At 52.2% G+C, this 10000-nt stretch overlaps 1 protein-coding gene across 1 annotated transcript in view; it reads left to right on the top strand.

Annotated features, from left to right (window-relative positions):
- LOC123756339 (uncharacterized) overlaps window positions 1-10000 on the top strand; it is a 1167846-nt gene that overhangs the window by 848289 nt on the left and 309557 nt on the right. The gene's annotated exons all lie outside the window — the stretch shown is intronic.

The raw sequence follows: 10000 nt of genomic DNA on the forward strand, positions 1-10000 counted from the left end.
CACGACCAAGCTGCCTCCCCCCACTACCAAGCTGCCTCCCCCCACGACCAAGCTGCCTCCCCCCACGACCAAGCTGCCTCCCCCACGACCAAGCTGCCTCCCCTTACGACCAAGCTGAATCCCCCCACGACCAAGCTGCCTCCCCCACGACCAAGCGGCCTCCCCCCACGACCAAGCTGCCTCCCCCCACGACCAAGCTGCCTCCCCCACGACCAAGCTGCCTCCCCCCACGACCAAGCTGCCTCCCCCAAGACCAAGCTGCCTTCCCCCCCCCCGACCAAGCTGCCTCCCCCCCCCACGACCAAGCTGCCTCCCCCCACGACCAAGCTGCCTCCCCCCACGACCAAGATGCCTCCCCCACGACCATGCTGCCTCCCCCCAAGACCAAGCTGCCTCCCCCACGACCAAGCTGCATCCCCCACGACCAAGCTGCCTCCCCCACGACCAAGCTGCATCCCTCACGACCAAGCTGCCTCCCCCACGACCAAGCTGCCTCCCCCCACTACCAAGCTGCCTCCCCCACGACCAAGCTGCCTCCCCCCACCGCCAAGCTGCCTCCCCCACGACCAAGCTGCCTCCCCCCACCGCCAAGCTGCCTCCCCCACGACCAAGCTGCCTCCCCCCACTACCAAGCTGCCTCCCCCACGACCAAGCTGCCTCCCCCCACCGCCAAGCTGCCTCCCCCACGACCAAGCTGTCTCCCCCACGACCAAGCTGCCTCCCCCAAAGACCAAGCTGCCTCCCCCCAAGACCAAGCTGCCCCCCCCCCGACTAAGCTGCCTCCCTCACGACCAAGCTGCCTCCCCCCACGACCAAGCTGCTTCCCCCCCCCCACGACCAAGCTGCTTCCCCCCCCCCCCACGACCAAGCTGCCTCCCCCCACGACCAAGCTGCTTCCCCCCCCCCCACGACCAAGCTGCCTCCCCCCACCGCCAAGCTGCCTCCCCCACGACCAAGCTGTCTCCCCCACGACCAAGCTGCCTCCCCCCACGACCAAGCTGCCTCCCCCAAAGACCAAGCTGTCTCCCCCACGACCAAGCTGCCTCCCCCAAAGACCAAGCTGCCTCCCCCCAAGACCAAGCTGCCCCCCCCGACTAAGCTGCCTCCCCCCACGACCAAGCTAGCTGCCTCCCCCCACGACCAAGCTGCCTCCCCCACGACCAAGTTGCCTCCCCCCACGACCAAGCTGCCTCCCCCCACGACCAAGCTGCCTCCCCCACGACCAAGCTGCCTCCCCCCACGACCAAGCTGCCTCCCCCCACGACCAAGCTGCCTCCCCCCACGACCAAGCTGCCCCCCCCCCGACTAAGCTGCCTCCCCCACGACCAAGCTGCCTCCCCCCACGACCAAGCTGCCTCCCCCCACGACCAAGCTGCCTCCCCCACGACCAAGTTGCCTCCCCCTAAGACCATGCTGCCTCCCTCACCACCAAGCTGCCTCCCCCTAAGACCAAGCTGCCTCCCCCAAGACCAAGCTGCCTCCCCCCACGACCAAGCTACCTTCCCCCACGACCAAGTTACCTCCCCCCACGACCAAGTTACCTCCCCCCACGACGAAGCTACCTCCCCCCACGACCAAGCTACCTCCCCCCACGACCAAGCTGCCTCCCCCCAAGACCAAGCTGCCCCCCCCCCGACTAAGCTGCCTCCCTCACGACCAAGGTGCCTCCCCCACGACCAAGCTGCCTCGCCCCCCCCCCCACGACCAAGCTGCTTTCCCCCCCACGACCAAGCTGCCTCCCCCCACGACGAAGCTGCCTCCCCCCACGACCAAGCTGCCTCCCCCCACGACCAAGCTGCCTCCCCCCACGACCAAGCTGCCTCCCCCCACGACCAAGCTGCCTCCCCCCACGACCAAGCTGCCTCCCCCACGACCAAGCTGCCTCCCTCACGACCAAGCTGCCTCCCTCACGACCAAGCTGCCTCCGTCACGACCAAGCTGCCTCCCCCACGACCAAGCTGCCTCCCTCACGACCAAGCTGCCTCCCCCCCCACGACCAAGCTGCCTCCCCCACGACCAAGTTGCCTCCCCCCACGACCAAGCTGCCTCCCCCCACGACCAAGCTGCCTCCCCCCACGACCAAGCTGCCTCCCCCCACGACCAAGCTGCCTCCCCCCCACGACCAAGCTGCCTCCCCCCCACGACCAAGCTGCCTCCCCTCACGACCAAGCTGCCTCCCCCACGACCAAGCTGCCTCCCTCACGACCAAGCTGCCTCCCCCCCCCCACGACCAAGCTGCCTCCCCCACGACCAAGCTGCCTCCCCCACGACCAAGCTGCCTCCCCCCACGACCAAGCTGCCTCCTCCACGACCAAGCTGCCTCCCCCCACGACCAAGCTGCCTCCCCCCACGACCAAGCTGCCTCCCCCCCACGACCAAGCTGCCTCCCCCCCACGACCAAGCTGCCTCCCCCCACGACCAAGCTGCCTCCCCCCACGACCAAGCTGCCTCCCCACGACCAAGCTGCCTTCCCCCACGACTAAACTGTTTTTGTTGATCAGAATGGGCCGTCTTGCTAGGATCGAAAATTGGAGACATTTTACGAAAAATTTTTTTTAATTCATATGAAATGATTTCTTGAACGTCTCTCAGTATCTTTTCCCATGAAGTTTCAAAACACAGTTCCAACCATTAACTGCACGTCAGACATGAAGCTTTTGCCATATTGTGTCAGACTTGACGCTATGTGTTGTCCTCCACATAAGTCATGATTCTGTTGCCACACTGTGTCCTCCACACCATCCATGACGCTCGTACCATATCTGATTCATTCTTCCAAATGTTCCCTCATTCACCAGCATCCCAGTCGCCGTTATATCTAAGAGTAACGTTAGTTTAACGTTATCTTTAACATGGATAAAGTTTATTGCGTTGATTCAACGTTACTTTTAACGTGGATATAGTTTATTGCGTTGATTCAACGTTACTTTTAACGTGGATATAGTTTATTGCGTTGATTCAACGTTACTTTTAACGTGGATAAAGTTGATTGCGTTGATTCAACGTTAATTTTAACTTGAATATAGTTTATAACGTTCAACGTTTTCTAGCGTTCAACTTCAACGTAATTCAACGTTTTCATCAACTGGGGTCTTGGTTGTCGTTTCATTCACCAATATTCTGTACACGACAACAAACTGTCAATCGACAATCAGGAACGGCCATCGGACCATTGTGTGAAAGCCAGTTGACATTTACGGGTGCCTGGCGGACACTCAGAGTACACCCATTCTCGTTCACTGGAAATGGGGAAGAGCTAAAACCAGAGTTACACAGCTACCTTCAGTTTGAGAGGCCTAGACTATGGGTACTCTAATGGAAACAAACTAGCTGCCTTTTAATTGGAGACTTTCGGCGCCGTGGTAAGGGGAGGGGGGGACCTGCTGCATGGGTAACAGCTTCTCCTCCGTATCAACCTACCCTGGCTTTGCGCCATGGAGACGTCTCTCCAGGGGCCAGATTCACGAAAGCACTTACGCAAGCACTTACGAACGTGTAAGTGCTTTCATCAATCTTTGACGGCTGTGGTTACATTTATTAAACAGTTTACACGCATGAAAACTTGCCAATCAACTGTTGTTATTGTTATAAACAGCCTCCTGGTGCTTCGGAGCTCATTAACTGTTTAATAATTGTAAACAAAGCCGCCAAAGATTGAGGAAAGATGTACAGGTTCGTAAGTGCTTGCGTAAGTGTTTTCGTGAATCTGGCCTCAGACCAACAACCAGAACGCAATTCCATAGTGTCTCGAGACTGATGGATGCTTTCTATCCAAGCCAGCATTGACAGGAGAGGTCACAGACAAGCGTGGATGATCAAACCAGTTTTGGGAAGGGTGGTGGATGGGGTGGGGGATAATCTCCTTCCTAATGAAGGAGACCACTACCACATTATGGGACATTTACCATACAATTATTTCATTACCATTCTATGAGCTTATTTCTATAGTATGAGCCTCTTATCTTGAGGTTATCTTGAGATGATTTCAAGGCTTTTTAGTGTCCCCGGGGCCCGGTCCTCGACCAGGCCTCCACCCCCAGGAAGCAGCCCGTGACAGCTGACTAACACCCAGGTACCTATTTTACTGCTAGGTAACAGGGGCATAGGGTGAAAGAAACTCTGCCCATTGTTTCTCGCCGGCGCCTGGGATCGAACCCAGGACCACAGGATCACAAGTCCAGTGTGCTGTCCGCTCGCCCGACCGGCTCCCGTGACCATACAATACCATATCCGTGCCTCATACCATACAACTATTCCACTAAGATACTATAAGCTTACTACCACACAAATAGTCTACTACCATGCTATGAGTCTACTGTACTACCATACAAATAATCCACTACCAAGCTACGACCCCCCCCTACCAAGCTACGACCCCCACTACCAAACTACGGTCCCCACTACCAAGCTACGACCCCCACTACCAAGCTACGACCCCCCCTACCAAACTACGGTCCCCACTACCAAACTACGACCCCCACTACCAAGCTACGACCCCCACTACCAAACTACGGTCCCCACTACCAAGCTACGACCCCCACTACCAAGCTACGACCCCCCCTACCAAACTACGGTCCCCACTACCAAACTACGACCCCCACTACCAAACTACGACCCCCACTACCAAACTACGGTCCCCACTACCAAACTACGGTCCCCACTACCAAACTACGACCCCCACTACCAAACTACGACCCCCACTACCAAACTACGGTCTCCACTACCAAACTACGACCCCCCTACCAAACTACGACCCCCACTACGAAACTACGGTCCCCACTACCAAACTACGACCCCCACTACCAAACTACGGTCCCCACTACCAAACTACGACCCCCACTACCAAACTACGACCCCCACTACCAAACTACGACCCCCACTACCAAACTACGGTCCCCACTACCAAACTACGACCCCCACTACCAAACTACGACCCCCACTACCAAACTACGGTCTCCACTACCAAACTACGACCCCCCTACCAAACTACGACCCCCACTACCAAGCTACGACCCCCACTACCAAGCTACGACCCCCCCACTACCAAGCTACGACCCCCCCACTACCAAGCTACGACCCCCACTACCAAACTACGACCCCCACTACCAAGCTACGACCCCCACTACCAAACTACGACCCGCCACTACCAAACTATGGCCCCCACTACCAAACTACGACCCCCACTACCATACTACGACCCCCACTACCAAACTACGACCCCCACTACCAAACTACGACCCCCACTACCATATTACGACCCCTACTACCATATTACGACCCCCACTACTAAACTACGACTCCCACTACCAAACTACGACCCCCCACTACCAAATTACCCCCCCCCACTACCAAACTATGACCCCCCCCTACCAAACTACGACCCCCACTACCAAACAACGACCCCCCTTGCCATACTACAACCCCCACTACCAAACTACGACCCTTACTACCAAACTACGGCCCCCACTACCAAACTACGACCCCTATTACAGAACTACGACCCCCACTACCATTCTACGACCCCCCCACTACCATACTACGACCCCCACTACCAAACTACGACCCTTACTACCAAACTACGACCCCCACTACCATACTACGACCCCCCACTAACAAACTACGACCTCCACTACCAAACTACGACCCTCACTACCAAACTACGACCTCCATTACCATACTACAACCCCCACTACCATACTACGACCACCCACTACCATACTACGACCCCCCACTACCATGCTACGACCCCCACTACCATACTACGACCCCTCCCCTCCCCCCACTACCAAATAATAGCCCACTTTTAATATCATGACCCTAAAAGAGGTGACCTGTGACAAAGAGAAGTATTGAGTTCCGTGCTACAATTTGAATGTAAATTGCTTGTTTTAGTGATAAAACCTCAAACAATGTTTAAAAAAAAATGAACAAAAAGTCAACTGAGTTTGTGTTAATATGACCATCTGTGCGCCTCTAGATGGGCATATTGGGTCGAACGATTTGTAATTAAAATATTTTGTTGTTTTTCTAATTGTAGGGGGATTGGGGGGATGGGGGTGAATGGAGGACTGGCTTATCAGACGATTATCAGACTGGATTATCAGATTGGCTACGCAGACGATTGACTGTTCAGCAGCCCGCACCTTCAACTGTTGGCAACTCAGTCCGTCCTCCAAAGGCTTCACAACGTCAAGGGAAGGGAACTATCAGGTGAAAGCGCCAAGCCATTACGACTATATAGCACTGGGAAGGGGGGTAAGGATATAAGGATTTGGTATGGGACGGAAGGTAAGGAATGGTGCCCAACCACTTGGACAGTCGGGGATTGAACACCGACCTGCATGGTGTAAGACCGTCGGTCTATCGTCCGGTCCAAGTGGTTGGACTTACCAACGTCAAGAAAACGATCAATTTAAAGTGCCCTTTTCCTAACCTTCAACCTGTCATCTTACAAATTACGTCTGAATTTGGCCGTTTACCCGTATGGCCGAAAATGGACGTAATTTCAAAATAAAAAAAAAAATTAAAATAAATTTTAGATTTGTGCTTTCTAAAACAGTGAGTTAAGGGTTTTCTGGTAGGTTAGGAGGGCAGGAAATTCTAAAGTTTCAAAAGTCATGAAAAAAGTTAATTGAAAGTTTCCTCTCCTAACATTACCGAATAAGCCGAAGGACTCAAACAGAAAACGGGACAGTACATCACTTTCATGAGCCGATTTCATTTCAAATTTCGTCCATTTTTGGCCATAGCGCGCATATAAGCGAAAAGCGACGTTATTTTTAAGAAAACGGGTTGACCAGAGGACCCAAAACAGAAAACGGGATAATACGTCACCTTCGCGAGCCACTTCCATTTTCTAGTACGACAATTTTTGGCCTTATGTAACGCATGCAATCGAAATTCGACGTTCTTTGTAGGACAAGTTGGGCTACTAGGTGAACAGATGTATCAGGGTTTAAGGATACCCCTGGAAACACAAACCGAAACTGTCTATTTTCCGCTTGTTACAACTTGTAATAAAGTTGTTACATCTTGGCTTAACGTGTTTATGACACAGAACGTTGTTACAACTTGCTATATTGGTTGTTATAACTGGTTAGGTGTTAAAACTTGTTCGAACGTTGAACCAACGTCGTAGTTTCGGTGTGTGTTTGGCGGGACACGTAAAAAGATCCTGTAAGAGAATCGAACCTGTGAGGCTGAGAGCCGACTGCGCTGCAAGGGATGGGAAGGGAACCATCAGGAGAAAGCGCCAAGGCCGGGAGCCGGTCGGCCGAGCGGACAGCACGCTGGACTTGTGATCCTGGGTTCGATCCCAGGGGCCGGCGAGAAACATTGGGCAGAGTTTCTTTCACCCTATGCCCCTGTTACCTAGCAGTAAAATAGGTACCTGGGTGTTAGTCAGCTGTCACGGGCTGCTTCCTGGGATTGGAGGCCTGGTCGAGGACCGGGCCGCGGGGACACTAAAAAGCCCCAAAATCATCTCAAGATAACCTCAAGATAAGGCATTATGACTATGGAGCACTTGGAAGGGATCAAGATAAGTCTCCTGATGGTTACCATACCTTTGGCCAGCTTCTCCCGTCATGTCTTCTCCCGCTCTCATGGTCTGTGTGCGCCAGCCTGTCATGTCATATCTGATGTGACACTTTACCAGCAGTTCTGTGCTTGGTCTGTGGACTGTCTGTGTCAGTCACTGGAGGAGATTTATCGGAGCTTTGCATTCTTCTTTCGAGCTTATGTGGTCCACTTCTTCTATTAAAAAGATTCTCAAAATATTGTGTCTGAGTCTTTTTATCTCTGCTGTTACGGCTTTACCGATCAAAATGAACATTAAACAATCTCAATATTGAAACACTTGCACATAATTATTAGATTTTTGCGTATGTCAACTAAAAGATGAAAACAATACACCGAGGAGTCAATGGCATTTCAGAAATTGTCATTTGCTCTTATTTAAAAAAAAATATGAAATTTGACGTTTCGTATCTTTATTATGATAAAGTGACGACCTTCACCAGGTCACCTTCCCACAGTCTCCATTGAAATTTGTAAACGTATATTTAACCCAGAGAGCAGTTGTGTTATAAAATAATCAGTTTAGTGAGCCGGTCGGCCGAGCGGACAGCACGCGGGATTTGTGATCCTGTGGTCCTGGGTTCGATCCCAGGCGCCGGCGAGAAACAATGGGCAGAGTTTCTTTCACCCTATGCCCCTGTTACCTAGCAGTAAAATAGGTACCTGGGTGTTAGTCAGCTGTCACGGGCTGCTTCCTGGGGGTGGAGGCCTGGTCGAGGACCGGGCCGCGGGGACACTAAAAAAGCCCCGAAATCATCTCAAGATAACCTCAAGATAGTGTGTGATTTGTATAAGATGCACGTTTTTAGGTTTTTGAAAACGTTTCTCTGTTGCTTTTATACTTCCTGCTGCTTGGAACGATAGTTTAGAGCATTGGTGGGGCATTTATTGCCATCAATACCCTAGCTACTTAGAATGCCGGGTTTTGAGCATTTGTGGAGCATTTCTGTGCTTGAATAACCCCCGACTGCTTAAAAGATTAGTCTGAATAGCCATTAGTGGAGTATTCCTATCTTCAAATAAACGGTTTTCCTATGCTATAATAAACTTCAGGTAATACGTCAAAGAGTAGCTGGCCAAGTTATCACTTGTGTTTGGATGGAGGAGTAGCTGAGGTAGTGAGTGGGACTAGTTTTTTTTATTATTATTATTTTCTACCACAGACGAGGCCAGACATTTACAATGCTAACCAGCATATATACATTTTCTTCTGTCCTCCATGGACAGGATTAGAGATGTGTTAAACATACAGTTCAGGGATTTAGTGGTGGAGCAGCCAGCAGATGCTGCTTCTCTCTCATCTGAGATGCCGAAATATGCGTTCTAATCCTACGGATGCTCAGGATTAATCCTCTAAATCCTCCGGATTGACTAGTTATAAAGCAAAATCGTATATATTTTTTATTAATATTATGTGGTATTGGATCATTGATGTGCTCACGGTAATGTGTTCTGCCAAGTTTGTGTGTTGTTCAGTTCGTGTAGTTTTTCCCTCTCTGGCGCAACCAAACGAAAGGTTTGGGTTGTCTGGCCACATTCTGGTCCAGCTGGTTCCCACCGCGGCGAGACTTTCCCTTATCTTTTCGCCTCTTTGAGTTGCTTAACGCTCGGTGTGCTTCCCAGACTGCAGGCTCAAGTGTGCCTCACGGGGCTCGGCGCTCCTGTGCTATACACCTGCTACACACCCGTCTTTCAGAGCTGGTGTTATATATATATATATATATCCCTTTCCTTCTCTTCTACCTGCGTCTCCTACTCATTTTCCATCCTTCACCACCTCCTTTCTCTCTTTTTAATCCTTCAAGTTCTTCTTCGCTTCCTCCTTTTCCTCCGCCACCTTCTACCTCTTTTCGTGAGTCTTTATAATATTCCTTTCATCATCCTCTTTTTCCTCCTCCTCCTTCCTTCAACATTGCAATGTCACCTGACAAGGAGCAGATTCTCACGGTGGTATCTCCTTGCCCTGCTTACTACCCCCTACCCCCTGCCTCCCAGCGTGTCAAAGCGGGTCCTTCACTTCTTCATCTGGTTCAATACTGGTACACTACTTGTTACATTTCTAGTACAATACTGGTATACTTCTCGTTCACTTTTCCCTTGTATCTCTCTTCGACGATGGTTGGGGCAGCTGAGCCCTAACCCCAACATCATCATGCCTCGCTGAGGTGGTCAGGGAGGCTGGTGGTGTGGGGGAGAGTGCATGGGATGTGGGTGCATGGACTGGGATATGGGGGGGGGGGGTATTATGTGGCAATATGTTGGAGCATGATGTGTGGTGTGCGAGAATGTGGAGGGGGGGGGGGGGGGTTGGCAGTATGGTGTGTGGGGGGAGGGAAGGAGAGAGGACTATATTTAGGGTTGTTGTTTAAGATTCGCTACCCGGAACAAGACGTTCGAGGTAGCACGGGCTATAGTGAGCCCG

The sequence above is a fragment of the Procambarus clarkii genome, chromosome 25, assembly GCF_040958095.1.
Source record: "Procambarus clarkii isolate CNS0578487 chromosome 25, FALCON_Pclarkii_2.0, whole genome shotgun sequence".
In the NCBI taxonomy this organism is placed as follows: Eukaryota; Metazoa; Arthropoda; class Malacostraca; order Decapoda; family Cambaridae; genus Procambarus; species Procambarus clarkii.